This window comes from Emydura macquarii, unplaced genomic scaffold, assembly GCF_026122565.2.
Source record: "Emydura macquarii macquarii isolate MOO-44397 ecotype Brisbane River unplaced genomic scaffold, CSIRO-AGI_Emac_v2 contig_1477, whole genome shotgun sequence".
In the NCBI taxonomy this organism is placed as follows: domain Eukaryota; kingdom Metazoa; phylum Chordata; order Testudines; family Chelidae; genus Emydura; species Emydura macquarii.
In genome coordinates, this window is record NW_027131614.1 from 19,573,998 (window position 1) to 19,590,779 (window position 16,782).

Below are 16,782 nucleotides of genomic sequence, written 5' to 3' on the forward strand. Positions count from 1 at the left end.
AAAATTATAATAAAACAGATATCCCTCTAAAAGTGACAGATGTGCACCTGGATAAAGTGCCCAAGAAAAGTGGCTGTAAAAAACATTGCAAAATTTGTGAGGGGTGAAGGGAACAAAAGCAGACTATTCCAATTTCTTCTATTTTCAAGTTAATATGTTAAGAAAACTGACTCATTTGAAGTTAATCAGAAATAAGGATACCAAATCAGCTAATCTTTTTTTAATCTGAGGGTTCTACTCGAATCTCAAATATGTTAGTGTATCTTGAGAATCCATAACTACACCCTTACAGTTACAGAAGATAACTTTTCAAGATGCAAGATTGTTCTAATCCTGTGAATAAAAAGACATAACGAGCACCTTATTAAGTTTTAGATTAAGTCTTTGACAATATAATATTTTATTGGCAAAAACCTAGCCTTCTTTGTTTGACTCTTTTTTGTTTTTGGTGTAACATTAATTTGAGAGAATTATAGCAGTGTGTTGTTTTAGAAGAAAACAGTTTTTGTACACCAGGTTGCTTCATATGTAAAAATGACAAGAAAGGTCTAAAAAGGAACAATACTGAGGGTAAAAAACAGATTTTATATGTTTCAAGCAGTGTTTCCTAAAACGTCTGTAAATAATTGGGGCATAAGCCACTTACCACATTCACTATGCATACCCTAGGGATGCTATCCTGCTGAAAAGGAGTGGCTACTGGCTTAGCTCTGCTGGTCTCAGTCTGTACAGCTAAATAGAATACTCCAGATTCATGGCAACAAGAACTCCCTCCATTAGCATATGTGTAGTGCTCTGATAAACTCTACATGGTTACCTCTTACAGGATCAGAGTTTCAAGGTCTGATTCTGATCTTGCTTGCACTGTTATAACTCCATTAAAGTCAAAGTTCAACTGGTGACTTCTGTGAGAATAGAATCAAGCCCAAAGACTTGACCATTTGTTCAACCATAAATGACAAGGAGGTTAAGTGAATGAGCTCAGTGCTTCCATCATCACCCTGTCTGCCAGTATTTTAATATAGGGAGGCATGTTCTTCCTCAATCAGTTGAATATTTGTGACTGAGGGCAGCATTTTTAAAGAGTCAGAGTCCTGAACACTCAAAGTATGTATCTCTGGCAGAACTGGGAGAAGAGAAGACCATTGTCAAAGATTTAACCCCTTTCTTTGAAACAAAACAGCTAGAACTAGAGGAAGGAATCCTTCCTCCTGAGAGTGGCTCTTTATGAAGTCACAGACTTGATCGCCTCAGATTAAGTCAGGGCTGGTCTTAAAGGTTTGTGATTGGCAGTTCCTCCAGTCCTGGGCTGTAACAATTCCTATGGGCTATTTTGTTCCTGGGTGGCTCAGAGAGAGAGAGAGAGAGAGAGAGAGAGAGAGAGAAATTAGATAGTGGACAGTGGCAAACTCTTCTGCATGAGCTGTGCTAAATACTATCATGCCACTGATAGTTGACAAATACAATAAGGGAAAGTTTAAAAGAACTTTGAAGAGAAAGTTCAAGGTAGTGTGAAATTGTTCAAAGGTAAATTGGTGGGGTCTGTGCAAGCTACCTGGAAGATTCATAAAGCAGGTTTAGTTAGCCAGCCTGTTTTGGCACAATTGATTCCCTGGCATGCTGCTTTACATTTTTTCTGTAAATGTTGATCTTCAGTAACATGTTGGCTGACCCTCCCCTTCTCCCCCCATGTAAATGGATTGATCTAGTTATAGTGAGTTTCCCCAGCCTTCCACAGCTTAGACTGTGTTCTGCTGGACTGGGCACTGAAAATAGGAGAAATTGAGATAAAAATATAACTTATATAGTCTGTATATTTTGCTATGGGCTCTAAAACAAAGTTGAAGATGGAGATTTTTAGGAAAGGGAACTGGTCTGGCTAAAGCGTGCAGTCTTGTTGGGGCTTTAAGAAAAGCCCTGCTCAGAGGATGTTTGTCAGCATTTTCCTAAGTATTTTATGACCTAAACTAGCTTTGTGAGCACTTAAAAAAAACACCCAAAACCTTTGCTCTAAGATATGCCACCTCTTTGCATTTTAATGTTAGTCTTTTTATCACATACCTTTCTAATGCTTTTAACATTGTAATATACAATTATTCAACTTCCTTTTTCCCTAATATTTGAGGTTCCTAGTAAAAAGTGATGTAACTTGCATATTTTAGAAATACTTCCATGAGTGCCTACATGTTATGGTGTGTACTCACCACCAGAATGTCATGTTAGGATGTAGCATTGCAGGGGTTCCTCCACTACAGGGCCCACTTGTCTGCCCTGTAAAATAAGATGTTTTGGAAAGATAAGAGAGAATGTCATGTGTGGCAGGCAGCCGACCTCCCCCTAGCGGGTCTCACGCTTTGGTTGCTTGTAGTGGGTCAGGGCGTTTCTAGTCACCCCGTCTTCCCCGAGGAGGGGGTAGGGACCCGGGCTCACCCGCTCCTCCGGGTCCCAGCCCATGGGCCCTATGAGAAGCAGCTAGGTGCTGCTGGCACCGTGTTCCCAACTGCACTTCTCTTCCCCTGGGCTAATTTTCCCCCTCCTTCTGGCTTCTCCAGCCTGGTACCTTTCTCCAGCCTGTTCCTCCACAGGAGCTCTGCACTTTGGTCTCTTCCTCAGCACAGCACAGCACTGCCCCTCCCAGCTCATGCATTGTCTGTTTGGGGGCAGAGGGCTTTTATGGAGCACCTGGCTGGTCCCTAATTGGCTCAGCTGCTCCTAATTGCCCCCTAATGAGATTCAGCTAATCTGCAGGGAACAGAGCTCTGAGCATTCTGAGGCTTACGTATCTGCCATAAATCACTTTCCTACAGCTTTCTGCCCTCACTATATCACACATGACAAAAGGTGAGAGAAGCCGAAGAAGCATCAGGGAGAAGCAACTCTAAGAAAACGGTTCCAGGTGTGTAAGCAATTATCATGGTTCCAGAGTCACAGTGGTGCAAAAGATGGAAAATTGTTAACAATGGAAGCAACGCAAAAAAAATGATGATGAAAACATACTGATGAATTCAATTAACCAGAGCCAACAATTCCAATCAATGGATGTGAAGTAGAGGATGAAGAATTAAATAACTCACTGCTAGAAATTTCAGAAGCAGAAATAGAGGAAGTAAATAAGGAGTTAAAATAAACTACATGCCTGTTCAAGATAAGATCACTGCTGAAATGCTTAAACCTGGGGAGGAAGTGGTAGTACAGAAAATATATAAACTTTGTAATATAGTTTTGGAGAAAGGAATTCTGTGCAGAAGAGTGAAGGAAAGGTGTGATCTGTAAATTACCAAAGAAAGGAAACCAACTGGTATGCAGCAGTTGATGAGAAATAACACTACTTTCAGTATCCAAAGAAGTGTTCTGTTTTGTATTGTTGAACAGAATTAAACTTGTCATAGATGAAAAACAGCTTACTGAGCAAGCAGTAAGCAGTCTTTAGACTGAAAAGATCATGCATAGATCATATCTTTACCCTGAGACAATTGATTGAAAAGGGCTTACTTAAGATTAATCTTGAACTTTATAGATTTCACCAAAGCTTTTGGCTGAACTCACATTTAATTGCTCTGAAAGATCTTGCAACAATATGGGTTTCCTAGAAAGATAGTGTCAAATATCTGGAAAAATAAGGAGATTTACACAAGAATTAGGATAAAGTTATACAATGCCATTGTGATTCCCACATTGTTATGTGCTTCTGAAACTTGGCAAATGCTAAAAACCCACAACAGGAAACTTAATGCATTCCATCAGAGATGCTTGGGAACTATACTTCGTGTCTGCTAATGGGAAGTAACCAATGCTGATACATTACAACAGGTTGGTCAACAGATTGTAGACAATGATTTGAGAAAGAAGACTGAAGTAGTTTGGACATATTGTATGCATGTCAAAAAACTCTATTCCTAGACAGTCCCTTGATTGGATACCACCTGACTGAAGACTGAAAAGAGGAGGACACATGACATAAAAAAACCATTGAGAAAGATGCTGCTGCCATGGAGCATAATGGAGCAAGAAACATAGCAGTAGATAAACAGGTGGAAAGACTAGTTCATACCTTTTGACATGAGGCAAGAGCATCTAATAAATAAAATAATTATGACTGCCCTGGTTCCACAGCCCATCTGCCACTTCTCTGGCCTAGCCCTCTGGCCAGGTCACTTTTCAGTCCATTTCTCTTCTGGGGTTAACAGAAAACCCTAAAACTTCAAGGACCAAAATCTAGTGGCCTTGATGCCAGGCCCTCTGCCCCTGGGTGTTGTCATTCTTGGCCTTGTTTGCTCTTGATGTCTGTACTTCCCCTCTTGATCTAGGGGAGGTATAGGGACCAGGTCTGCCCTCTCCTCTGGGCTCCAGCACAGAGACCCTGTTTTAAGCAGCTAAGGGCTCTTCCTTCAATCTCTCACCCCTGGATGGCACCCTGCTCTTTCCCCGCTCAGCCTCCTCCTCCCAAAGGCCCTGGCCATGCTTCATTCCTGCTCTGCCCCAAGCTTCACTTCTGCTCAGTCCCCTTTGCCCCACCTGCCACTCTTGCCTTTTGGGGGAGCAGGCAAGAGAGGGCAAAGAGGTGCAAGTGACAGGCAGGAAGGGGCCTCGGGGAAGGGGGTGAAGAGGCGTGAGCGACAGGTGGGAAGACCTTGGAGGGAGGGTGTCAAGTGGGAGCTTCAGCCTCCCTAAGCCTCTTATATCCGCAGCCTATGCCCTCACCACTTCTTTGGGCTGCTCCTACCTTTGCCCTGCTTGCCTTGGTCCACCAAGTATGCAGATTCACTTATTCCTACCTTAAATTTGTGGCTCTTTGTTCTTCCCAGCTATCTACTGAGGAGCTTCCTCAAAGCTGTTCCTAGCATCTCTGGCAGCAGCTGGGCTAAATTTTGAACATTCCCCCCCATTTCCCTCTTTCAGACAGGAGTTTCTCCAGACGACCTCCTTGGAGCTGGAATTGCAACTTTGGACAGCTAACCCTAACTTAGGACCTCTTCTTCAGCTGGCCCTCTTTCCCCAATTAGTCCTCAGAACCAGAGGATTCAGGGGGCCCGCCTTCTGCTGATGTTTGCCCTGCTATGAGGAAGGAGCCAATATATACTCTGATCTTCTTACTAAATCTTATTCCATTTGGCTGGGAGAGAGAGAAACCTTGCTCTGCACACTCTGCAAGGCTTCTTGTCCTGGGCCTGGAAAGAAACCATAACAGGATTTCCTCCCGAACACTACTTATTCTCAGAACGGTTTCTTGTGTCCCAACATCTCTTAGTGCCAGAGGAGTAGCCGTGTTAGTCTGTATACAGCAAAAACAACAAGAGTCCTGTAGCACTTTAAAGGCTAACAAATTTCTGCGGGCATCTGACGACGTGGGTTGCAGCCCACGAAAGCTTATGCCCGTAGAAATTTGTTAGTTTTTAAGGTGCTACGGGACTCATTGTTTTTGCAACATGTCTTAGGTTTTTGTATATATACAATCTTCCAAAATCTTAAAGGGCCACCCCACATGATGGGGGTGGGCTGACCCTGCATCTACCACTACCCTTAATGGGGCAGACCACCTTGTCACACTACCATAAAAGTTTTGTAGTCATTGATTGTCTATATAAAATTCTAAATTTGCAATTTTTTGACATATAGGGCAACTTCCCCTGCTCCAAATGTTATCTTCTTGTCATCAGTAATGTATCTTAGTATTTCATGCGTGTAAATTAATAATAATAATTTGAGGCTTTGAAACCCGTAAGAGAGCTTCATAAGGCTCCCAAAATTTTACAGCCTTCCACTACATTCTTGAGATTCATTAAGAAATATCAAGATTTAATTACACAATTTATGCATCATCACAAATAATTATATAATTCTCCATAATTTTTCCTGGCAAATCTAATTTCTTATGTTATTGTTCAGGATATTTTAACTAATTTCGTCTAGATTTGAGATAGTAGTGTTCAATACATCCACATTCCTGATATGCATGCTAAACGTCCTTCGGTTCAGGTGTAGGGTTGTAAGTAAACTGACTGAAATATAATGCTTCTTTAGAGAGCAGTGTCTTCAATCCAGACCACATCTAGCTGTGGCAGAACTCCATGTTTAATCCTTAATAAACTGACAAATTTCTTATTCAAGCTTCAAATAATTCTCTCATTTGCATTATTAAGCACTTAAATATAACAAATGTAGATTTTTCTTCCATATGTTCGTTATGAAATGCTGACTTTTTTGTTTGTCCTCCTTCCTTAGCCAATCATTCCAATGTATACTGAAAATGTTCGGGAAGGATATAGGTCACTTAGAGAAACAAGTAAGATATACTATACTTCAAATATATTTTTCCTCTGTGTCTGAAATGGGTTTTCTTCATTTGTATCTCAGAAGTATTATTCTTTTAAATCTTTTTAAATTTTTGCTTGCTTTTAATTCTATGGATAAACTTACGGGCAGATGATAAGAACTCTGCATAATAAAACGTCTCTGAAAAACCTGCTTTATGTGTTTGTGTGTATATATAGAATCATAAATAGATTAAAGACTGCATACCTGTAACTAAAATTATAATCCAGTTTACTAAATCTGCCATGTTTTGTCTTGGAACAGACACACCCTCCACATTTAAATTTTCTGTTGAGAGTGAGACAAACAGGCAGAAGAATTTTAGGGCTCTGTTTATTTCCTAAGCTTGAAATGTATTTGCTCCCTCCCAAGCAATAAGACTAATTTATTTATTTTTTTAAACTAACATACAGGGTTTTTTAGGTGGCTTTATGAATTTTTTCGATTGCCGGTCTTTCCTCCATATGGAGGGTTTCCAGTCAAATTTCGCACATATATTGGAGATCCTATTCCATATGATCCAAATATCACTGCTGCAGAACTAGCTGAAAAGGTAAATTGATTCTTCTGTTGGCAATATCAAAACTCGTTTTATATTTGCATTATTTTAAATGTACTTGAAATATTTCTGTGTTTAAGAGTAAAGGGAAGAATAAAATTATGTCTTCATTGGATTTTTTTTAATGTGAATTTTGTCTGAGTATGTCTTGTATTACATACAGTATGTACATGCTAAACAAGAGTTGTATCTTTATTTTTTGGCATGAAAGCTAATATGAAGGCTCTGATCAGACAAATCTGCCATCATCTAGGCATGCAAAATCATGGATACTGATACCAAGGATGATTGACCTATTTGTCTGAAGTATCACCTTGCTGTGGAGGCCCCCAAAAGATATGGAAGGGGAGGCTTTTTTTTTAAATGGGGCTGGTGCCACAAATTGTGGGCTTACTAGCAAGAGGAGTAGCTAAAGCTCTCCTGTCCACCCCTTAGAACTCTTATTTCTTGCTCCCTCTGACCTCCTCAGCTTGTATTTTTTGTTATAACAACCACAAAAGTTTTTTGATTCTTTTGGTATGAATCAAAGTTTTGTCACAAGTTTTGTCTTGTTGAAATTGATTAAAACTTTTTGAGTTATATGTAAAAAATCCTTTCACTTCACCTCCTTGGTTAACAGGAAGTGTATGCCATCCGGAGAGTTCCATTTCTCCATCAGTACTATGCTAGTTAAAAGCATTCTTGAGTGTATTGACCTTTATCAGCCAGGAGATGATTCTAAATTTCTTCCCCAGCTGATTTACTTGGGAAACTGTTTTTTGTATTGTGGTGTTTGCACGCGTGCGTACACACACGCACAAGGAAGTGCTTCCAGCTCTCAACCAGCAGCTTAAATGACAGTTATGGTTTGAAACAAGCACAAAGAGCAGCCAGAATCATAATTGTTAGTACTCTTGTCAATTTGAGCTAGTGGCTGAGAACTTGCTGTGTTTTTTTAATAGACTTTACAGTCCAACAGCTCCCTCAAGTCTAGTATATTAACATTTAATTTCAGAAGTGAATGAAATGGTCTATGTAAGTTTCAGACCTATTGCAGAAGGGTTGTTTGTAAAGCATCTAGATAGGCTTGGATGGAAAGTAGTTTTAAGTGCCAAGCAGTGGTAGGTAACAAATAGATAACATCCTAGTAGCCTGTAAAATAGTGTATCAATAAAAATTAAAATAAACTAACTGTGCCTTAGAGGAAAATGTGTAATATCATTGCATTTAGTGATTCTGGTGCTAAATCATTTCAAGTGTAACCTCACATGGTGTGACATTGCATGAAGTCTTTTTTAAAGAATTTTCATCATGTTTGTACAGGGTTATTTGATATAGACACTATGAGTGAAAATTAAATTAGATTTGTATGGTTTAAGACAGATGTCTTTGTGCAGCTGTCATGTAGACTACATATTTTAATAAAGTCAAACTTCTCAGACTATTCTTTGAAGGCCACCCCAACGTTCTGCCTGAAAACTTTGTTCCTGTGATATTTAGGAGCTCCACAGGAGTGTACATGTAGAGCCAGTCAGGCTGGCTCTTGCAAGTCTGGGAAGCTGTCCTAGCAGGCTTTGAAGTATGTGCTTAGTACCTAAACCTGCACACAGTTTTCAAAACTTGCTGAGCTGGCTATCCTGATTACCCTCCTTCCTGGAAGGTTTTGGGCGTCAACTGAGAAATTATAGGATTGTACTGTGTGTTCTTTAAGGAGTGTCCCTGTGGATGCTCCATTGTAGGTGAATCTGCGCCTCTGTGCTCATAATTGGAGATTTGTAATAGCAGTGCCTAGTTGGGTAGCACATAATAACAAAAGTGCGTCCCCGTCTTACACTGCCTCAGGCGGTTACATAGTGCCATGCAACCAATGCCCGTCAGTTCCTTTTCTACTGCCCTCAGCTTGAGATGGAGCATTTAGCAGCATCTCTGTACTTTAGCTTTCTTTAGGCTAATTTAGGAGTCTAGTTGCTTAGTTAATAGTTAGTTGATAGTTAAATAGTTGCTTACCCTTCCCTGTTTATTTTTTCTTATAGATATATATAAAAACCCTTTTCCTTTATATTAGGAAATTAAGTTTCAGTTGCTAGATACTCCTTAGAGTAGCATAGTTACCCCTCAGAGAAGAGTTTTCTCCCATGTGGGAGGGTATGCCCAGCTCCCTGGATTTTAAACACTGCCTTATGTGCAGACTGTCCATCCCAATCTCTGACAGTCATTCACTGTGTGTCCACTGCCTTGACGAGATACACATTCCACGGAAATGCTCACATTGCTATAATTTGAAAGCCTTTGCCAGGAAAAAGAGAGACCTGCAGTTAAAGGTCCTCATGATGGAGAAAGTCTCTGTGCTTAGGGTCCCGAGCCCGGATCACAGACCCCCTTCAGATACTTGTCTCCCACAGCAGCTCTGGCAGAGGTTCCCCTTCACCTGCTCAACTAAAAGAGCATTCTGCCAAGAAGGCGGCAAAGAAATGGGCTCCAACCTCCCCTTGGACAAATGCCAAAAAGTGCAGCTCTCGGACTCTGCAGACCACACCAGAACCTTCCATCTCAGTGGGCTAATTTGGAAAAAGGCACCTTGGTACCACTAGAGCCAATAAAGCATATGGCACCTAGCAGGTTGGTACCACTACAGACTGTGGTGCCACCTTCTGCCTTTACAGTGCATAGCATGCAATCCTCAGCATTGATAACTGTGGCAAAGATATTGGTCCCGCTGACAACACCTTCTTCAGTACCAATGTTCTTGGTACCGCAGCAATTCCTCTGCCACAAGCATCTTCTGGTATCCTCGGCGCTGGAATCTCCTCTTCCTGAAGATTCCTCCAACCTCTTCCTCCAACCTCACTCCAGCATCCTTGGTACCAAGCCAACTTACCACACTGCACAGATCAGTTCCTCTTCTTTTCTAGTGAAGAGGACGATGAGGATGAAGGGGACATCTACTCCTCCCATCACTCTTCTCCTATCCACTCAGCTACCAGACCAGGTCCACCAGAACACCATGATTGCCACCTGACACTCACAGCTGGTACAAACACCCATGAATGCCACCACCCGTGCCATTTCCACCACAGTGACCTTCCTGGGACCCATAGGCAGTGTATTGCCAACAATACCATAAATCTCCCAGGCCACCCAGGGTGAAGTCAAGACATTTTCCTTAACCCTCTGTACCAGGACCCCCTCAGCCTCCAGAAGACATAGTTGAGGAATTTGAAGGATACTTCAGACCAGGAGGCTGCACCAGCAGCCAACATTTCACCTTTTCTCTAGATGAAGCCATCATGCCCCCACCTCCCACCATGGGGGATGATTTTAAACAGTTTCAGTAACTGTTTAAGAGGATTACAGATTCTCTGCAGAAACTGCTAGAAGAAGTGGCAGAATCCCAGCATAAGTTGCTGGACATCCTACAGACTTAAACCTCCTCCAAGATTGCCCTACCAATTAACAATGCTGTCATGGACTCAGCCAAAACCATCTGTCAGGCCCCAGAAACAATCCCACCTATCTGTAAAAGGGTGCATAAAATATTACGTTCCTTCTAAGGGAATGGAATTTCTGTTTTTGCGTCCCACACCAAAGTCCCTTGTGGTGGAGGCTGTGAATGAACGGGGAGACAACATTGTTCCAGAACCAAGAGGGACTGGAAGAGATTAGATCTTTGGGACAATTTAGGATCACGACCTATGAGGTGTTAATGGCCAAATATAATTATACAAACTTTTTAGAATTATCTGAATATATTGATTTTCTTCCTGAAGACAAAAAGAAGCTATTTAGAGTGACCATCTCAGAGGGCTACCTTCTCATTCAGACAGTTTTGCAAGCCTCACTGGACTCAGTAGACGCGGTGGCATGTTCCATTGCCATGGCCATAGTCATGCAACTAGTTTCCTGGCTCCACCTCTCTGTGTTTCCCAGGGAGGTACAATCAATGGTTGGGGATCTCTCATTTGAAGGCCCCAAGCTGTTCACAACCAAAACAGATGAGTCCCTTCACATGTTGAAGGACTCCAGAGTAACTCTGAAATCCTTGAGCATATGCTTGCCTAAACAGAAGAAAAATCAGGGCAAGTATTACTCAGCACAAAGATTTAGCTCTGTGCCTTATACACAACCCCAGAAGCAATAAGACCCATAAAGGCAGAAGCAGAGACTTGCAAAATGATGACCGCTCCCTTCCCACCCTTTGATGTCCCAGCAGCCTTCCAAACAACAATTTTGAGAGCTTGGTCAAGGGCCCGAGATACCTCCCACATCTTCAAATGCTGGAAACATCCACTAATGCCTATCCATTCAGACTGTCTGACCTCATTCCACCCAACTTGGCAGATCATCATGTCAGACAAATGGGTATTAGAAGTCATCAAGACTGTCTAGTCCATCCAATTTACCTCCATCCCCCCTACTCACCTTCTCGCTCTCTTCCTCTTCAGGGATCCTTCTCACGAACATCTACTGTGACAGGAGGTAAACCATCTGATAATCTTAGGTGTAGTAGAACCATTACCAACATGACACAGAAGGAAGGGTTTCTATTCACATTATTTTCTAACCCAGAAAAAAGATGGAAGATGGAGGCCCATTCTCAATTTAAGAAGACTCAACAAATTCGTGAAGACCCAATGTTTCAGGATGGTCACGCTAGCAATCAAAAGAGGGCAAAGAGGGGAATGGTTCTCAGCCCTTGACGTCCAGGATGCATGTTTTCACATAATACATCCTGCACACAGGAGGTTCCTCAGGTTTGTTATAGGAGCAGACTATTTCCCATACAAAGTACTCACTTTTGGATTGTCCACTGCCCCACGGGTATTCTCAAGGGTCTTAATACAACAAGGTTACTTACCAGTAAATGACGTTCTTTGAGATGTGTTGCTCATGTCCATTCCATTATAGGTGTGTGCACGCCTCCATGCACGGTTACCTGGAACTTTTTTCCCCTTAGCAGATCCGTAGGGCCAGCTCCGGCGCCCCCTGGAGCCCTGCGCACATGCCACGGTATATGAGGCGCTGCCAGCCCTACGGCCCCTCAGTCCCTTCTTTCTGCCAACTCCACCAGCAGGGACAGAGGGTGCGTGTGGAATGGATATAAGCAACACATCTTGAAGAACAACAGTTACTGGTAAGTAACCCTGTTTTCTACTTCGAATGATTGCTCATATCCATTCCAATATAGATGCTACCAAGCAATACCTTTGAAGGTGGGTCGGAGTTACCGGTGAGCTGCTCTCAGCACTGCTTTGCCGAATCCTGCGTCCTCTCTCGCCTACTGGATGATGGCGTAGTGGGACGTGATGGTATGCACCGACAACCAGGTGGCAACTTTGCAGATGTCCTGCAGGGGCACTCTCTCCAGGAAGGCTGTAGATGAGGCTTGAGCTCTGGTTGAATGCACTGTGATGGTTCCCGGAAGCAGCACCTTCGCCTGCTCGTAGCAGAACTTGACGCATGATGTAATCCATGAGGAGATGTGCTGGGTGGAGACAGGTGAGCCTTTCATCCAGTCGGCCACTGCGATGAAGAGCTGCGTCGATTTCCGGAACAGCTTTGTATGCTCAATATAGAAGGCCAGGGCTTGTCTCACGTCTAGCAAATGCCATCGCCTCTCCTCCTCCAAACCATGAGGTTTGGGGAAAAACACGGGGAGAAAAATATCTTGATTACAATGAAATCGGGAAACCACCTTGGGTAGGAAGGCCGGATGCAGCCTCAGCTGGACCTTGTCCTTATAAGATACTGTATAAGGGGGTGCCGAGGCCCTAATCTCGGAGGCCCTCCTGGCTGAGGTAATGGCCACCAGGAAGGCTACCTTCCATGAAAACAGGAGCAGAGGGCATGAAGACATGGGTTCGAAGGGGGGCCCCATGAGTCTTGGGAGGACCAGGTTGAGATCCCAGGGAGGCACTGGGTCATGGACCTGCGAATAAAGCCTTTCCACCCCCTTGAGGAACCTGACCGACATGGGATGGGAGAACAGTGATCTACCCTCTAGCGGCTGATGGAAGGCTGAAATGGCCACCAGGTGAACCTTCAAGGAGGCCAACGTCAGATCCTGGAGCTTTAGCTGGAGCAGGTACTCCAGGATCGCCTGTATAGGCGAGAGACTGGGCGGAATACCTCGGGTCTCCGCCCAAGAGGGAAACCGTTCCACTTAGCCCGATACACAACCTGTGTGGAAGATTTCCTGCTGCTGAGCAGAACTTGCTGGACCTGCACCAAGCAGGTTCTCTCTCCCTCTGTCAGACACAGAGCCTCCAGGCCGTGAGGTGCAGGAAGTCCAGGTCCGGATGCAACAGGCGACCATGGTCCTGGAATAGAAGGTCGTGCCGCCTTGGGAGCTCCAGGGGTGGGGTGAATGAAAGGTCCAGCAGCATGCTGAACCAGTGCTGTCTTGGCCAGGTCGGAATGATGAGTATAACGTTCGCTCTGTCCCTCTTTATTTTCAGCAGAATCTTGGGCAGGAGCAGAATGGGCAGAAACTCATACATGAGGGCCCCCGTCCAGTTCACGAGGAACGCGTTGGAAATCAACCTGGTCTCGCGACTCCAGAGCGAGTAGAACCTCGGACACTTTGTGTTCCAGGCCGACGTGAATAGGTCCAGGTTGGGGAACTCCCCACTTCTGGAAGATCATAGCCACCACCTCTGGGTGCAACGACCAGTCATGGCGGGGTAGAAATGACCTGCTGAGGTGATCCGCCTCATCGTTCCTCACTCCTGGGAGGTGAGAGGCAGGTGGAAGTTGTGCCTCATGGCAAAGTCCCACAGACAGATAGATAGTTTCCTCGCAGAGGGCTGAGGAGCACACTCCCCCCTGCCTGTTTATGTAAAACATGGCTGCGGTGTTATCAGTCAGCACCTGCACCACTCTGCCTGTCAGGAATCAGAGGAACACCTTGCACACTAGGCGAATGGCTCTCAGCTCCTTCACATTGATGTGCAGGTGCCTCTCCTCCCTCAACCAGAGCTCCTGAGTGCCTAGGTTGGCGCTGATGTGGGCTCCCCATCCTACGTCTGACGCGTCGGAAATTAGAGTGACCAGCGGGATCAGTTCCCTGAACGGAACGCCTTTCATCATTGTCCTGGGAGTCCGCCACCAGTTTAGGGAGGCTAAGATGAGTGGGGGGAACTGTGACCACCTGTTCCAATGGGTGTATGCTTGGCATATGTACCGAGGCCAACCATGCCTGAAGCGGTTTGAGCCTCAGGCGAGCTAGTCTCACTATGTACGTGCAGGCCTCCATGTGACCTAACAGCTGTAAGCAGTGCCTGGCTGTTGTCGTGGGGCATCGGTGCAGCTGGGAGATGATGATAGAGACCATTGCCTCAAAATGTGGCTGAGGCAAGAAGGCTCTGGCCTGGGAAGCATCCAGGGTGGCCCCAATGAATTCTATGCTTTGCACTGGGTTAGAGTGGACTTCTGATAGTTTATGAGCAGTCCCAGCCTGCTGCACGTGGAGCAAGTGAGGGTCACACTCTCCTGCACTTGGGACCTGGACCTGCCCCTGAGCAGCCAATTGTCCAGGTAAGGAAAAATTTGCACACCCTTTTGTCTCAGGTGGGCAGCCACTACCGCCATGCACTTGGTGAACACCCTTGGAGCTGAAGCGAGGCCAAAGGGTAGGTCTGTAAACTGGTAGTGGGAGCTAGCCACTGTGAAACGGAGAAAACACCTGTGGCTGGAGAGGATAGACACATGAAAGTATGCGTCCTTGAGGTCGAGGGTGGCATACCAGTCTCCTGGATCCAGGGAATGGATTATGGAGGCTAGGGAGACCATGTGAAACCTGAGTCGTGTGACATATTTGTTTCAATGCAGGTGTAATCTGGGTCTCAGATCCCTCTTTGCCTTGGGGATGAGGAAGTACCTCGAATAGAACCCCTTCCCCTTCTGCCTTGAGGGACCATTTCCACTGCTCCTATGTTGAGTAGGGTGTCCACCTCCTGCAAGAGGAGTTGCTCGTGAGAAGGATCCCTGAAGAGGGATCGGGGGGAGGGTTGTTGAGGGGGTAGATGTAAACTGTAGGGCATAGCTCCTTGCGACTATCCCAAGGACCCAATGGTCCAAAGTGATCTTTGCCCATTCGGGATAGAAGGGCCTTAACCTGTTTAGGAAGGGGCGGGGCGGATCCAGGAGAGCAGTTGGGGTGCCACCCTCGGGCGCACCATCAAAATTGTCTCCTCTGGTTGCCCGACCTCCTGGGGAACTGAGGATGAGCTGGGGGGCTGATTTCTCCTTCTAACCCCCTATTTCTATCCCTATTCCTATAGGGTTGAAAAGGCCTGGGCGGAGGTCTTGGTTGCTGCTGCACCTGGGGTCATGACTGACGCCTGGAGAACTGGGGTATGTACAGGCCCAGGGAGTGAACCGTGGCCCTGGAGTCCTGCAGACCGTGCAACTTCTCATCGGTCTGGTTGGAGAATAGGGCCGACCCATCAAAGGGGAGGTCCTGAATAGACTGCTGCACCTCCTGGGACAGGCCCGAGGATTGTAGTCATGAGCACCTTCTTGTGGAGATGGCGGAGACTATGGCCCTGCCTGCCAAGTCAGCAGTGTCATAGGACGTCTGGAGCACTGCCCTAGCTACCGTGGTTCCTTCCTCCACGATGGTGCTAAAGTCTGCAGCCTGGTCTTGGGGTAGGGCCTCAGCGAACCACCTGAGAGAGTCCCACAGGTTGAAATTCTATCTACCCAGGAGGGCCTGATGATTGGCAATCCTGAACTGCAGACTTGCTGTGGAATAAGCCTCCCAGACAAGTCCCGCTTCTTATTGTCTTTTTTTCTTGGGAGTGGACCCTGGCTGACCTTGCCTGTCTTGCTGGTTAGCCGCATCTACCACCAGGGTTCCCGGGACGGGGTGAGTGAAAAAATACTCAAACCCTTTGGCCGGGACATAATATTTTTTCTCAGCCACCTTTGACGTAGGGGCGACCGAGGAAGGGGTTTGCCACAGGGCCTTTACAATCTTAAGGACCCTTTCGTGAACTGGGAGGGCCACTCTTGCTGGGGCAGCTGCCACCAGCATATTAAAGAGGCTATCTTTGGCCTCTTCTAACTCCTTTGCCTCCAGCCCCAAGTTGGAGGCCACCCTCTTGAGCAGCTCCTGGTGCGCCCTGAAATCCTCCAGTGGCACCGAGTGGTCCCGGGAGACTGCCTCGTCCGGTGAGGAGGAAGAGGACTGCCGAGATGCATCTTGCGGGTGCGCCCTCTCCTGGCAAAGTGTTGCACCCGTTGAGGGTCCCTCCAAGGGGTTCAGCTCCTCATCTGAGGAGTGGTGTCTATGGGCCTTCTCCTGAGCCGGAGACACGGACTGCACCCCCGATGACATAATGTATTGGGGCCCCAGCCCTATCTGGATACCCCAAGAGGCCCAATAAGACCATTGTTGCGGCCATTGACTTTGGGGCCAACTCGGGGCTGACTGCGCCACAGGGTGTGATGCTTTGTGGGGGCGTCGGCTCTCCCGATGACTGTCCCCCCTGGAAGACCCAGAGTCACTGGACCGGTGGTGCCATGTACGTCCTCGGTCCTGGGCACCCTTCAGTGCCAGGGACTGCCCTCTTGACACCTCCGACCTGGAGGATGATGAGGACTGCCTCCGTTGCCGTGAGCAGTGCCAACGAATGGAGGTGCGCTCTGAAGAGCTAGAGGTACTGGAGCGTCGTCTCAGTACCTATGATTTCCGCTGCCGCTTGCCTTGCGGCTCTGCAGACACCTTCGGTGACTGAGGTCGGGGCCACTCCAAACTCCTCAGTGCCAAGCCAGACTCCGGCGACAGGGTTCCGCATCGTGGACTGCGCAGTGCCGGGTCCTCCGACAGCGACCGAGTTCTGTGCCGCCTTGGTGTGGGCGAACTCCTCGGGGCTGGGTCCTCCAACGGTGATCGGGTTCTGCGCCGTCTAGGTACAGGCAAACTCCTTGGT

General features: G+C 45.9%; 1 pseudogene; it reads left to right on the top strand.

Moving 5' to 3' along the window:
* Positions 1 to 16,782, top strand: part of LOC137156853 (DGAT1/2-independent enzyme synthesizing storage lipids-like) — a 45,424-nt pseudogene that overhangs the window by 15,660 nt on the left and 12,982 nt on the right.